Below are 16,205 nucleotides of genomic sequence, written 5' to 3' on the forward strand. Positions count from 1 at the left end.
CTTATATATAAAAGAGCAGGTCATCCGCGTAAGCCACTACCTTATGTTCTATGGGACCGATAGGTATTCCTTTTATGTCGGCATTGGCTCGCACAATTCATAAGAAGGGTTCTATTGACAAAATGAATAGGAGCGGGGACAAAGGACAGCCCTGTCTAGTCCCATTCGTGATGGTAAACGAGAGCTGGCTATTTATTCTCACTCTAGTACTAGGGAAGGAGTACAGTGCTTGAATCTATCAGAGAAATATGTCTGTAAGACTTAAGTGTAATAAAGTGGTAAGGAGGAATGTCTAGTCAACCCGGTCAAATGCCTTCTCTGTATCTGTGGAGAGAAGCATGAGCAGTGTCTTATGTGTGTGTGCATGATGAACAATGTTTGGGTTGTGAATAGTATTGTATTGTATTGTATTGTATTGAATAGTATACCCTAGCCTCTCACATGGGGAGGAAACCACTCTGAAAACCACTCTTGCATTATAAGCCGTCACCAGGTGAAGTACAAGCAAATGAAGGATTTTCTTTTAATAGGCTAATGTAAGGCCATCAGGGCCTGGGGCTTTCCCCGAAGCTGCCCGTCTAATAGCAGCTTGTAATTCAAAAAGAGTAATTGGTCTATCCAACAAATCAATAGTCTCATTCGATAGGGTAGGAAAGTCAAAGGCTCTGAGGTATTCATTGATCTTACATATCTTATCGAGTGGGGTAGAAACCCCAGATTTTGATTGCAAATTATATAGTTAGCTATAAAAGTCACTAAAGTTACTTTAGTGACACCCATTAGTAGAATACCTGGGTAAATTTAAGAGAGAACTGCTAAAAAATGTTCTAGGAAGGACAGCTGATTAGGGTTAGGAAGGTTCACAAACGTGTATAGGTTGTTGGCCCTGTACTGTAATTTTAGACCATTGATTAACGCATACAGATAGGTATAAACCCATACTGTCAGCAGCATTTAAAGTATATGAGAAATATAGGATACTCATAGGATAGGATAGGATACTCATCGTGACTGTTAATCCAGAGCCGTAGTCATCCAGCACAGCAAGGCCGGACAGAACCTGCGTGGTAACGGGAAGGTAGGTCCGAAAACAATGCCTCACTACCTATTACATAAACTTTGAACAGAATTAAACTGTCAAAACTCCCGGGAGTGTGGGTCATCTAAAACCTTACTATGAATCAAAATGTCCAGGCAGACATATAGAGAATGTGGAACCACTCAAAGATAGAGGTAGGCACTTGGAAGTTAGGTGCAATATGCATATTCCATGTTAGTGACAACTGTAGGTACCGACAGTCACATGTTGAAGAAGAGATGGTAAATACAGTCGGAACCTTGAAAAAGGAAGAATTAGTCCACTACATCCTGATGGTTGTGGGGCCATAGTAAGTGTAAACACCTCAAATCCATTCTATTCAGTTCATGAGAGGATGGGGAATTTTGAAGGCACGTGGTGGCGAAGGGGGACGTACTCTGCGATTCCCAGTAAATGGTAAATGGGCCTGAGAGGGCGCTCCCAGCGAGTCTTCAGTCATATCTAACTAATCAGGTACCAGAATTGGATCTTCTCAGGGACTTGTGCAGGGGCATGCAGAGTAGCATTGTTCTTGCTGAAAATCACATGTAGAGGGTAGAGGGTAGACCCCACTTGTAACGGGCACCATGGGTGGTAATCAAATCCAGTAGAGGCTTTAGCAGGCGTCTCATCTGAAGCATACGAGTAGAAAGGTCAGGATAAATCTGGATTCTGGCTCTGTCAAAATCCAAGGGACCATTCTGCCATGCCTTCTTAAGTATTTGCTCTTTCATTGTAAAGAAAAGTACTCTGCATAGGACATCTCTAGGAATGTCTTGTAGTGATCCCCTCCTTGAGCCTACCCTATGAACTCTGTCCAACTCAATGCACTCCTTAACAGGCCAGCCCAGCAGTGTATTAAATATGGCAGTAACAGTACCTTGCAGATCGGGTCCCGCTGTGGCCTCAGGTATTCCCTGCAATCTCAAATTATTCCTATTACCCCTATTTTCTTGGTCATCTAGTCGAAGGGACAGTGAAGTAATAAGAGACCTTACTTGTTGGTGGGATTGCTCCAAGGTTGGAATCCTGGAAGAAGCCTAAGAGGAGAAAAACTCTAATGCAGTAACTTTTGCATCCATAGTGAGCACAAGTTGGTGTAGTGCCTCTAGCTCTATCCTCAAGAAGCCCTCTATCAGGTTGGCCAGGGATTCAATATCTTCCTTAGATAGAGGAAATGCAGTAAAGTGTGGAGATCACGTGGCAGGTGGCGATCTAGAAGGACAGAGCCCGGTGATGGAGCTGATGAACCCAGGGATGCGGAGGACATAGCTGAAGAGGGTCCCTAATCAGCAAGGTAAGGAGAATTCTCAGCATACCGCGTGATGTGCTCTGTCTCCTCATAGCATTCTGCTAAGGCGCGCATTGGCACGATATTATTTTCCCTTCCTTCCATTGAGTCATGAGAGTTTGCAGGGAAAAACTTTGTTAAGTCCGCTCAGCCAGGATTCCTACCTCCTCCCCTAGTCTTCTTGCCTTTAGACATCAGGAAGCCGTCGGAGTCACCTGTCAAAACCCGGTAAAAGTCACTGAAATAGCGGCACTGTGCACGGAGCTCTAACAATACACAAGCTCATGCTGTCGTTACGTAGGCACGCCCCCCACATATACTTTGGTTTGATGCAAATAATTGTATTGGTAATGTAGCTGTCTGAATATGCAGCAATTTAGCCAATAAAAGGTATAGGTAATGTATTTATAAAACAATACAATTGTCAGAAAATATTAGTCTGTCATATTCTTATTCTCTGTGAACAAAGAAAAATTACACTGAAAGTTTAAATGATAGCTAATTAAGCAAATCTTTTTTTCTGACAGCAAGCACCTTAATACAAGAGATGTAAGAAAATGTAATTCATTAGTATAAATACTTTTATATAATTACCTTTGTTTAAAAGTCATTGTGAAATCCTTTATCTTCTCTTCTTTTGCTTACAGCCTTTAAGTAGTTCATTAATCCTGTTTCACTGAACACAGCTCTTTGTGATCTTGAAATGTAAAAGCATAGACATATATACAGTACAGAAATGTGTGGTGATGTGTGTTTATAGGGCACTTTATTCTCTGGGAAAACAAGAAATATGTTTACTCTAGCATATGTTTAGTTAAACCCAAATTTATGGATTGATTCATTTAACGGATTTTAGATAAAAAACAAAAATGTACTATATCATGTTATGTTATTCAGGAACAATTATGTACTAATATGTAGTTACCAAGACCTTTTGACCCACCTGGAGAGACCATCCACTTTAGCACTTCTTTCCATCCTTGGAACCAATGGTATGGCCTGCCACTAGCTGGTTTTGTTAAAACTTCTCATCTCCACTATAGCACAGAAACCTTAAAAACCTGTGACAACCTATGTGACCCCCAGTTTTTCAAATGACTAAATTACAGTTAAGCCTACACTTTAAAATGGCTAAATTACACTTAAGCCAATGATCTAGAATTTGGTGAACCATAACAGAGAGTGCTTAGATGAGAAGGGTTCATCAAATCTGTGTTGACTCCTTTGCAGTAGATATTTTCAATCTTATATCATAAAAAGTGGCATGTTGTGTTCACATTCAGATACCTGTCAGTGCTTTAGTTCTGCCTACATCCCTTACCACTAGTCACAAGGCTCCTATGTACACTGGCCATTTCCCTTAATATATTACCAGCACAGTGCAATATTGCAATATTTCATTCTAACAGCTAATGCTGACTTTTGTGTTTCCACCCATTGCTGTACAGTCACAGACAGGCATTTGGAAATATTGACAGTGGCATATGTCACAAACTCTTAAGGTGCGTACACACTTCCAATTTTTATCGTTCCAATCTAACGACGAACGATCGATTGGGCAAAATATCATTCGTAAAAAAGTAACCAACGACGCCGACGAACGAGGAAAGTCGCTGGAAACGAACGACCGGACCGACGGATCGGATTGGACGACGATCGTTGAACATCGTTCGTGTGTACGGTCGTTAGTTGATCGTCCATGTTCAGAGCATGCGTGATGAACGAACGTCCGTTCACTTTCCTGTCGTGCACATCTTCCTCTATCGCTTAAACGATCGTATCTATTGTGTGTACAATATCTACGAACGATCGTGTCGTTACCTCTATGTGCAAGATCGGTGCTATACGATCGTTCCTGTATATCGTGCAGGAACGTTCGTCGTTCGTTTTCCGACGATAATAATTGGAAGTGTGTACGTAGCTTTACTACTTCTTTTTTTGTCTTCAAGAGGCTTAAGTTTGGTGACTTGTTCATTCCCAAGGGTATTATTCCTAAGGTATGTTAGTTAATCAAACTCAGAGTAGTGAGCAGAATTAGAAATGATAGATCCAATATGTAATTCAATAACTGAACACTGACATTTGCTCAAAAATCTAATTCCCTTAAATCCCCATGCGCTTAAAAGACTATATGAAATACATTACTTCTTAGCTGACTCTCTTTTTCTGATCTCCCAGGCTCCTGGGATGAGTAGGGCTCTCAATGTATTTAATTAATGTATTTGCTTATAATGGATAGTTGTTTTGTTATGCATTTTCTGCAATGACATCAGAGTACTTGGTCCCCTAAAGATTGGCAAGCTTTAGGGGACCAGTTGCAATGAGAAGAGGTAGCCTGCGAGAATGATGAATAAGGTGTTTGTACTTTCCTCTCCTAGCCACACTAAATGGGTAAATTTACCAGGAGTGAGGCTGACCATACTTTTTTTTGGTGTTTTGACAACAAATAACACCTTCAGCCATTTATTTGAAGATTTACTCACATGCAGACATCCTGACACCAGGGATGGGATTATATTAATAGAACAGAGTGGTTCCACAAAGAACACACCTCCTGGTTTTGGACAATCAATATAGGCAGTGTCACATTCCATGATGATTGGATTAGGTTGTTTCTGATGTATGGATATAAATGTTGGGACATTTCCCCACATTGGTAAAAATGATTGAACCAACTACTTGATACACAGTGACCCAGCTAAAAGAGAAATTTCACAGGTTTAATTGCTTGTTTTTGTTAGCAAATACAGCCTGTGTTACATATTATCCTGTAAATGTAGACTAAAATGTCCTAATAAAAGGGCATTAACAGCATCCAGTGCTGATCATATGTATATATAAACAATATGACTAAAATCTAAAAGCAAGTATTTTGCCAAAAACCTTGAAATTAGTACTGGCAGTTTAATTGCCAATTGCAAATAAAACTAACACAATGTTTAAGCCTACTTTGCGAAGATTACCTGGGGTCTGCTCAGCAACTAGCAATTACAGAGACAATGAACACTTTGTGATTGTGATTCAAAACAAATAAATATACATTTGTGTACTGTGCATAACAAAATACACAGAACAGTAAAGAATAAATAGTAAAGTAAACCTGGATACTGTTTTAGACGGCATGATGAAATAAACTGTTTCTGAAACCTTGCAGCACGATATATTCAAACAGCTACCCAAAAGGTATCACCCACATTTTCTACCATTGCCCCTGGCTAACAAGAACAATAGTTTAGTCATCTCTAATAAATATAAAGTTTCATGGACTGTGCCAGAGGAGTTCTTTAAGGTTCTCCTGTAAATAAATGATCTTCATAAAAACCTTTAATTGCATCATTGTCAAAGGAAGAAAATGTTTTAATTTTATTCTCTATAATTATTTAAAGTTTTAGTGTGCTTAGAGAGCTCTGGTTTGTTGAGCAATTGCTCCCTGGTCGCCATTCCAAAGATGTGATGCTCCTGATTGTGTTTCTGCATTGTAACCCTAACACATACTACAAGTAGCCATTGCTGACATGCTGATATCATGCTGATTTTAAGTATGTTACAGGAACTCTGTAATCTATATAACTTTATATTGTGATTTTTGCTGCCTGTAATAGTAACCTTTGCGCACACCATTGTTAATGCCCAACTTCAGTCTCAGAAAAAATAGAAAAAATTCAACCTCTAGTATGAATTTAAAAAAAAAAGCAGCTTTGGTCACTGTACTCACCCTATTGTTAGAGCTGTCACCTACTTACTAGTCCAGCCCAGAATATTTCAACCCACTTCCTGTAATCTCAGGATGTCAAGGGCCTGCCCCTATCCATGAAGATCAGAGATCCATACCTAGTCATTTAAGATCTGGGATTTATGGTTTATTCCCACTACATAATTGAGTACAAATAAAGGGGCCAATGCCCTAAAGGAGTAAGTACTATTTCTTTGAGAAACAAGGTTCTGTTATGATGGTACTTAACAATTATTTTAGTTTCATGTCAATGTTTAGTTTCATGTCAAATTTACAATATTTTTTCCTATTGTGACACCAATGCAGGATTGGTGGTAAAAGGGAGATATATTTGCCCAAGATTCCTATGTGACGTAGCAGGTGGAAGACTCGAACCTGTATGATAATTAATGAAGAAGCACTGAGGGTGGGGATTTAACATAAAGCCAGGATCTCAGTCAGTAGCTTGGCTTGGAGAGACACAGACAGGGGTTTGTGTCAGTGCAGCTCTATTTGGAGAGACACAGACAGGGGTCTGTGTGAGTTCAGCTCTGTTTGGAGACACAGCCAGGCGGACTGCGTGAGAGAGCTCTGTTTGGAGACACAAACAGGTGGACTGTGTGAGTGAGCTCTGTTGGAGACACAGCCAGGCGGACTGCGTGAGAGAGCTCTGTTTGGAGACACAAACAGGTGGACTGTGTGAGTAAGCTCTGTTGGAGACACAGACAGTCGGTCTGTGAGGGAGCTCATGTGAGAGACTCAGAAAGTCGGTCTGGGTGAGTGAGCTCAAAAGTGAGTGGAAGGTTGCTGAAAGCTTGGTTTTGAGCTGACAGGGAGAAGCCCTCCAGCTGATAGACAGGGATGTCTGATGTAAAGTAAGTACCAGACAGGCAAGGTTTTCTTTTGCTGTTTTGTTATTTTACCTGCAACCTTCAATAAACCTGGCTGTAAGCCAGCTTAAGGCTGATACCTTGGTCTGTGATCTGTGTTGGATGAACCAGACAAGTGTCCTTGCAAAGGCGATCCTGGGTGTAACCCCTCACACTATATAATTATGTTGTATAACTCATCACCTAATGTTTTGAGTTCAGAGGTGGTGTTATATAGGGTTCTATCATTTGGCAATTTTATTTCACATCATCAGATGCCATTGCACTGAAAAAGCAATGTATGTAAAATGTATGTCAAACATGTAGGATCAGGCACTCATGCACTAAAAAAAATATCATCAAAGTATGCTGGCTGTGAAAAAAAAACACAGTGACCCACAACAGCGTCTTCTACTGCTATTGTCCACAATGGCCAGTCTTTGTTCTGCCAGGATTCTGCATGATCAGTCATGAGGGATTGGAGAAGTGGTTACATCAGCTGCATTCCTGAAATATGACCATACTTTACCTGGATGGCGCAGACACTGTGACCCCATTTTCTGAAGTGCAAATAGAACCTGCGTATTGAAGTAGCCCAGTATACCATCATGATACACTTTTGATGTGATTTATGAGCGTTCAGTACAGTTAATATATTTACCTTAAATTCAACATTTTCTGCAGCCTGTATACAGGGGCAGTTTATAAATAAAATGAGAAGAAAAACAGTTTTAAATGTAAAGATGCAAAGATCTACCTGGTAAAACACAATGAACATTACATTATATTATAATGCATTAAACTAATTTTTCCAAAACCTTAATAGGTAAGAGCTGAAAAGGTTAACAGTATTTCTCCTTCCTTACATTCTAAATATGATTATTTTGGTTTAGCTTTTTAAAAGAGTTCTCATTGGAAGGGTTAAATAATCCAAATTTTCTGCCATGAAATAGAATAGCTGTGGAGCACACTTGAAGACAAGCTTAAGAGCCCTGTCCAAATCCAGAGATTTCCTCTGTAGCATTAGAAGATTTATCCAATTAGGATGAGGCAAGGGTGTAAGCTGATGATTTTAGCATTTAACTATTGGCACTATTGAGGGATGACACTGTGTTTTCATTTCGTTTTGGTGGAAGCATAGTTGTGCTTTTACTGCATATCTCAAATCTTCTGGCTTCAGGTAGCATACTGCCAAAATATAAAAAATCAATACTGCTTACAGAACAGACAGCAAGGTTTACAGCAAACAAGATCAGTCTGCAGAGTGATACTACTTTTTATCTGCTAGATCCCTGAGTATATCCTATGATAGAGAGACTAAAATCCATGAATATATCAAAAATACTCAATTATAATCTTTGCCTTCTCATTTATTGATGCACATACAATACTACCACATTTTCTATATGCCACAAAGCAATACAAAGGGCTCTATATATAAAACAGGACACATGACATTCCCTGGTGGGAATCAGTTACTGCCATTAATACACAAGGACCTGAAATATTCCCATAATGGAATATTTTAAGTGAATGTCTGATTTCCTTTTTTATAAATAGATCCCAAAGTGTAAATGAGTGCATACCACCCATCTTTGTGACACAGGAACATATAAGAGCACAACGCACGTAGGCAAAAGACACGCTCCTGCCATTAATATTATTTTTTTTATATATTTATATTTATTAAATAATTTTTTCATTAATATTATTAATAAAAAAGATTTATATAGCGCCAACATATTACGCAGCGCAGTACATTAAACGGGTTGCAAATGACAGAAAGATACAGACAGTGACACAGGAGGAGAGGACCCTATCGCAAAAAGCTTACAATCTAGGAGGTGGGCCATGTCTTTAGTAAAGTTGAACAGGAATCTTAATGTGAAAAAAATGGTTTAACCCAAAATTTACTTTACTACTTTCTTTTATTTTGGCATATTAAGATACAAGATATTGTAGGGCATATATAGTACAATTTGAATGTACTATGAAGAATTTTAATACGTCAGTCTAACAGTAGGGAAAACTGAGGGGAAACAAAGAATTAGTTGGAACAGTTAGCTATGTGCTGTGCATCATACTTTGAAATGGCTGATGGTGCTTTTTCACTGTAAATTCCCTGTGTGTGTTTGTGCATCAGAGCCTGTAAACAAAATGTGGTATAAACCCTGCTGTGAGAAATCTGTCAGTGACTGCATTCAGTATGATGTGGCTGGTAGCTAATATTATTGATTCCTTAGTGCTGATCACTGCTGGTGGACACAAATCTACTGACAAACAGTAGATATAAAACACTACTTTACCATAAAAGTCTGTCACTTTGTTTATTCTTGTGACCCACTTGAAAAAGTGAAAAATTGGTCCTATTACAACTCATCTGCAAATGATAAAGACAAGAACATTGTAGAGCTTTTCAGTACATGACAATTGTATTGGCTAAAATGTAAAACTCGAGATATTGACCATTAAAATAATTGCTCTAATATGTTATATCAATTTTTCTCTTGAATAATATAATACAAAATACATGTTCTGTTCATATGGTACACAGAATTTTTATGGCCTTCACTCAGAGTTAAAACACCTTTCACAGTTTCATATTGTACCTGCTTACACATGTCAATGCTTTGTTAAGGTCTCATTCACTTCACTTGAACAGAAAACTGCATGTGAACAGAATAAAAATCTTTGTGAATCTACTCTATTTAGAAACATTGTCTGTCATGTCAAATGTGTTTGGTCTTGTAGTGACCTTTCAGTGTAGATGGAGAATTCCTGCTGATGCTCAAATGCATCCAAGGTTTATGCTTCTTACACAACTCCTCTATAGCAGTCAAGACAAAATTTATTTTAGATTTATTGAATACTATGTAAAGCAGTCATGAATTCCTAAAGCTTCCTCAAACCCCCCCACCAACCTATCTCTCATCCCTACTTAGCTCACACACACTTTGCTCCTGATTATGCTGTCATGTTCCTACTGGAGTGCAGACCTATGGTCCAGTGTTACAGTTTGTGTCATTAACCAACTGGTCCACTTGTGAAGAGGTAATCATGCTTCTGCAGTTTTCTGAAACCCGGGAGAACTCTGCCACAAGACAGCCAATAGCAAGTATTCATGTTACTCCATGAGGTGCATGACCAGCCAATGAAAGGAACACATAATCTGCAGTCTAGAACTTTAACCAAAAGTTTTATGTGACCACAGATCTAGGTAAGTAAACTGGCTATTTTATTTAATGGGGGTATTGCTTGTGGGAAAGGGAGGGGATGGGTCCATTCGTTAAGCACAGTTTTTACTCTTTCATCTGCCACACCTTCATACCCTTTATATCAGTCACCAGGACCAATAGAGGTAAATTTGTCCACCAACAAAATAGGCCACAATAAACCAGGACAAAGAAACTAATCCTACCTTTGCATATACTTATATTGTATATTTAGGTAGGTGAAAGCTAATGGAGTAGGATTCCAGCTCAGGAGATCAAGACTTGTCCACCCTGACAATCTATGTAACAGACAAACATTGTACATAAAAAGTTAACATAAAAAAGCAAAATGTGCACTTAAATGTTATTTATCATAACACAAAAATAATGATACTGGAAGGCTCCAATGTTTTAAATAATTGCAGCACAAATCCCTGCATTTTCTTTGTTAAAATACTTTGAATGCCACTATCTTGACATGACATATCCACGGCGGTTTATAATTTAGCATTTAACTGCAATGAATTTCATTATGTTACCTTAATACAAAGATGAATGGGACTTTAAAACGCACTTACCTTTAGGCTGAAATATAAATACATCAGCAAATAATAATAGCTTGCGTCAAGCATACAATATTGTTTTTACCTTTCTGAATGCAGGTTTCTGTATATATCCAAGTTCAGCAGTGTATGAAATTATATTGAACTTGTATTCTGACCCCTGTATTTTTAACAAACAGACCATAAAAAATACATCTCTCTGTTTAAATGCAGAACAATGATGCTTCTCCTGTATTTTTGTAACACTTGCTGACTTTTGCAACATATCCTTTTCTGAAGACAGAGATTGCTTGGTTCGAAAAAACTGTAATTGATATTTTGTTCATACATTTAATAGTCAAATCAGTTTCCAAGAAGGCAGACTGGAATGTCATGAAATGCCATGCTCATCATTACAGTTTTATATAATGTAAACAGCTTCCCACAGCCGACCCTTTCAGATGCTGAAAGGAGCTCATTAAGGGCTAGTCACTGTAGGAACATGTTTTCAGAAATGAAAATGTATATAGAAAAATACTTAACAGAACTGAAAATGAATATTTATCTGCTAGCCTATGTGCACTTCAAGAGGCCAATCAGGTATGGAAAATCAAAATAGGGAAAACTCTCCTGAACTCGATTGGGTAGTTAAAGTCAAATTAATCTAGTATATAAAAAAACTCCTAAAGCTCCCAGTGTAAAGACTGTCCCCCACAGTTGTGAATGAGATACCAACTTTATAAACTATAAAACATAATTGGACCCATGCAGCCTCTGGCTCCATCAAGTAGTGTTCTACCCAGATCTATAAAGGCATCATCAAATGGTAGGTCAATCAGCCATAATTTGAGGAAACCTGGGGTTCTACAGAACCCTGGTTGTGAAAGGGTGATTTAGTGTATGGGGAGGCTATAGTTGTAACACAGCAACCACAATGAAGGGAGCCATGCCCCCCCCCAAAAAAAAACAGTGTCTAAATATGTGTTGTTTTTACTAATATAAAAAAAGTGCATAGAAAATTAGTACGATGTGCTATTGTTTACATCGTTTCATAAAGCAATATACACATACAGTACATTTATATATACACATTATCAAAATAAAACCTGTATCATCAGTTCATAAACTCAGGAACAGAAACAAACAAGTAATAATAGAAGGTTTCACATAAGGTGTAGAAAAAAAGAGAAAACCTAGAGACTGTTATATTGGAATTGAAAAGGCTGAATAAAACACTGAAACCAAAAATAACCTAGAAAGAAAGATAGATAATAGGGAAAACTGACTTGAACAGATATACTCATTAAAGGATCAAAGGGGAGCAGAGATGTGTAGAACACCAATTGCATCACACAGCAAATCAATTACTTTATTGGTGGTTGGAATATGAAACCACAAAGTTTCCTCGGTAAAGGTTCCCCTTCTCCTAGACCTTTGCATTTTACACTGTTGATTAATGTCCTCAACTTCATATCCTAAATTGTAGTGGTGCACATTCTTGGTTTGCTTTTTATCTAAATGCTCCTTCTGGCTTCCTAACTCATAACCTCTTCCTATGCACAGCTCTAAGACTTCAGAAGAGCTGCCCCACTCCCTTCCTCATCCCATAATGTTTGCTCCTACATTCCGCACATTTAAAAGAGCCCTTTAACCCACCTTTTCAAACTTGCCTACTCGCCTTTATCTCCTAACCCATCATTCCTTATCCCCCTCCCATCATGTACTACTCTCCCGCATGTATTAGATTGTAAGCTCTGCTGGGCAGCATCCTCTCCCCCTCCTGTGTCATTGTTTTTATTCATCATTTACAACCCCTATTTATTGCAGACAGATGCATAATATGTTGTAGCTTTATAAATAAACAGTAATAATAAACGAGACTACACCTGTGTGAAGTCTTACTTGTAGAAGTGTCTCTGAAGCTGACAGCTCCTAGAACTGTTAATGAACCATCTAAAAAAAACATTTACAAAGAAGACTTTATACCAACATTGAAAACCTTGTAAAATAAGATAGCATTAACACAAGATGTCATATCAAAGCTAAATCCCTGTTTTTTAAAACAATGCGTATGTCTGACACACTGGTAATAGATACACCTAAAACAGACTCTACTCTTTGATATTTAACATAAATTAGGTAATGATGTACAAAACTAACAAAATGAAAAACCTTGTTTAGGAAATACCTTTCTTCTGTACACCATACCACCATGGTGAAACCCCAATACCACCATAGTGATTAGACTTTCACTTGGAAGGGATATGTTATTTCCCTGATAGTGCTTCTGGTATTTGTTATACTGTGGCCATTCCATCTGTAGTACAAATATGAGAGGTTCAATGCTTGAAGTGATCTTAGGTTAACCGTATGTGTTGTATTATAAAAGATTGCTGATTGTGGTATAGCATTCTGTAATAAATTATTTTAAATTATTATGTTGATATTAAGCTTCCAGATATACTATCATGCGCTCTATGTAACCCCGCAGTAATTCTTTATGATACAATTAGATTATGTTATCTTATAATGTTTTGTCTGCAACATAATCAAGAGTTTTGTGTGTTCCCATCGTTTGCCATTTTGTTGTTTGGTCTTGATAAAGACATCACATAAATAAATGCTGTTGGTCTCCTTCAATGGTCAAGTTAAGTCATTGGAATAGAGCCATTCAATATACAAGACCTATGTAATATTAAGCATTGTTGGATGACAGTATTTAAAAAGTCAACTTCTTACTGATATAATACTCACTTATAGTTTCAGCTTCTGCAGTATGAATGTGCTAGTGTGTCTGCTTTGCCCATGGAGAAAAGATAGGTGGTTTGATGTCTGAAGGACAGACATTAGCTTTTTAAGTTATTGAATTTATTATTTTTTTTTTTTTATTTATACTTTATTCAGAAATTGCTAAGGGGTTATATATATATATATATATATATATATATATATATATATACCATTATTAGGTAATTTGTTGGTAATTGGTGATGATTTACTTTTTGCTGATGTAGAGTCTGTGCTGAGCTAGGACATATTTACCATTATATTTAGGTATAGGCACAAATTTGCTAATAATTCGAAGTTTGAGTGTTTGTTTTAGCAATATTATATTTAAGTTCTGTTTTTATGATTGTTATTTTTTTATTATTATTTTTTCTTTAGTCTCCTAAGCAAAAAATGGCCTTTTTACCTCCTGAATAGTAAAACTTTTAAAGCTGGAATTGATGTAACATATTGCTGACAGGGAGTCTGTTGAATCAACAGCCCAGTGATTTTACAATATGATATTAATGTCTGAGGCACATGCAGTTTAATGGCTTCTTCAAGGTTACACAGTATCTTATTATGAAACACAATCAGGCATTCTTGATGAGAATAAACATGAAGGACATTATTTTAACTTCTTCATCATTTGACCATTATTACATAAATTATTGTTATACAATATAGAAATTCAGGCTGTTTTAATAAACATAATACAATATATTATAGTGTGAAAAGAGTAAAAAAACACATCTTGGTTCTAATTGTTATTAAATATTAATGTAGTTTAGGCAATTTAAATGTAAATTTAAAATGGCTAATATTATATACTAGCAAAAAGGAAAAGGGATGAAAGAGATAGCGGCTCTTTATGGCAAGGTCATAGATCTAAAATATCTCAAAATCGTTTATTCAACTTAATAAAATAAAAAAAATTGTAAATAGCACACATTTTTAAGAAAAAAAACGATACTGACACTTCTTTTCAGATTTGACCAAACACATGTTTGGAGTCCAATATGTTGTAGATCAATTATGCCAAATACAGTTACAGTCTCTCCCAACGCGTTTCACACTCGTGGGCTTCCTCAGGGGATTTTGAGACCTTGGTATATTGACCCGAAGGGAAAGGGAGTTTGGACGGCTGCCGCCAGTTCATCCTTCTTTCCTTCCCTACATCATGTAATTGTCTATTTTGGATACCTTTCCATACAATTTGGGAAGATAAGGCACCACATATCTCTAGGACCTCATTTTAGAAAGTAGGAATGAACATCTGCCTGCTTCCCCATCATCCAAGACTTCTAAATCAAGATCCACATAGAATTTGTTTCCTCAATATTTCCAAATTTGATAAACCCCTACAGCTCAATTCAATTTTTCTCCAATTAATAAGCAAAAAGGTACATGCAAAAAGCAAAAATGTCCCAACCTAATTACGTTATCCAGTGAGATGTGATTCTTGCCTATAAGCAGTTGAAAAACAACATATCCCCAACCAATAAAATACTGTTCAAAGCCTCCAAATTTGTCAACCCTTTGTTATTTCCTATTTGAAGTATACTGGGAATACACTCTTTATTTTTGCCTTCAGGTCAATATACCAAGGTCTCAAAACTCCCTGAGGAACCCATGAGGGTGAAACGCATTGGGAGAGACTATACCTGTATTTGGCATAATTGATCCACAACATATTTGACATGTGAGAGTATCTTAAAAAAATTAGTGTTTTGTCAAATCTGACAAGATGTGTCAGTATCTTTTTTTTCTTAAAAATGTGTGCTATTTACAAATTTGTTTATTTTATAAAGTTGAATAAAAGTTTTTAGGATATATTAGATCTATGACCTTGCCATAAAGAGCCGCTATCTCTTTCATCCCTCTTCCTTTTTTGCTAATATTATTTGGCTCGGCAACTACTTCAGTGGTATACTTTAAATCAAATCACTGTGGGATTGGTCTTGTATTGCAAAACTAATAATATATACTATATTATACTAATATTATTCCTTATGTTATGGGGAATGCAGTTGGTGGAATGCAAGCCCTGACTATAGGTTCTAAATCTTTGTCAGTAAAAGTGTTATTGTCCACTTATCCCATTGCAAAGAGAGATTCTGTTGACCTCCCATCCCAGTGACCACTCAGGAAGTTAAGGGTGATATTCATAAGGTAGATACCTACCTTAGTATCTAATATTCCATCACTCCAATAATTTATTTAGTATTTTTTTTATAATGCTGAACTTCCCCTGGCTGATGTCATAAAAAACGAGGTTGTGAGACAACCCCTGTTATCCATTAGTTGTGGCGAAACCTCATTCTTATTTTAAGTTGTAAAATAACATGGGAAAGTGAAACACTAAATTCTGAAATGGTCTTGCATTGTAAGAAATAGCTGTCCAGGTAATTTAGACTATTCCATTTACTTACCTGATGAGTCATTCTAAAACTTTACATTAAGAGGTTTATTGTGTTTCTTATCTTTTACTTTTCAGAACAGACTTCTGAATTCTCTATGTACTCATGAATCTTGCCTTTGCATCATCAATGAAAATGCCCAGCTGTTCTGAAAGCATGAGGGACCAAGCTACTTGAGTTCTTCATTGTCCACATAAGCTTTGCAAACCTGATGAATCCAAAGTAAAGAAGCATTTTGAAGGTAATGTCATGTGTAATGTCATGTCCGTCTTTAAAAGCAACTGATAACATGTAAAATGTATAAAGTATTTTAAA

The 16,205-nt window shown here is 37.1% G+C and overlaps 1 protein-coding gene across 1 annotated transcript in view; it reads left to right on the top strand.

Moving 5' to 3' along the window:
- FUT9 (fucosyltransferase 9) overlaps positions 1–16,205 on the top strand; it is a 107,579-nt gene that overhangs the window by 58,812 nt on the left and 32,562 nt on the right. Inside the window, exon 2 of the mRNA XM_072408662.1 lies at positions 15,968–16,131. The gene's annotated coding sequence lies outside the window, so the exon portion shown is untranslated. The remainder of the gene's footprint in view (positions 1–15,967; positions 16,132–16,205) is intronic.

Source organism: Pyxicephalus adspersus, chromosome 4 (genome assembly GCF_032062135.1).
Source record: "Pyxicephalus adspersus chromosome 4, UCB_Pads_2.0, whole genome shotgun sequence".
Taxonomy (NCBI): domain Eukaryota; kingdom Metazoa; phylum Chordata; class Amphibia; order Anura; family Pyxicephalidae; genus Pyxicephalus; species Pyxicephalus adspersus.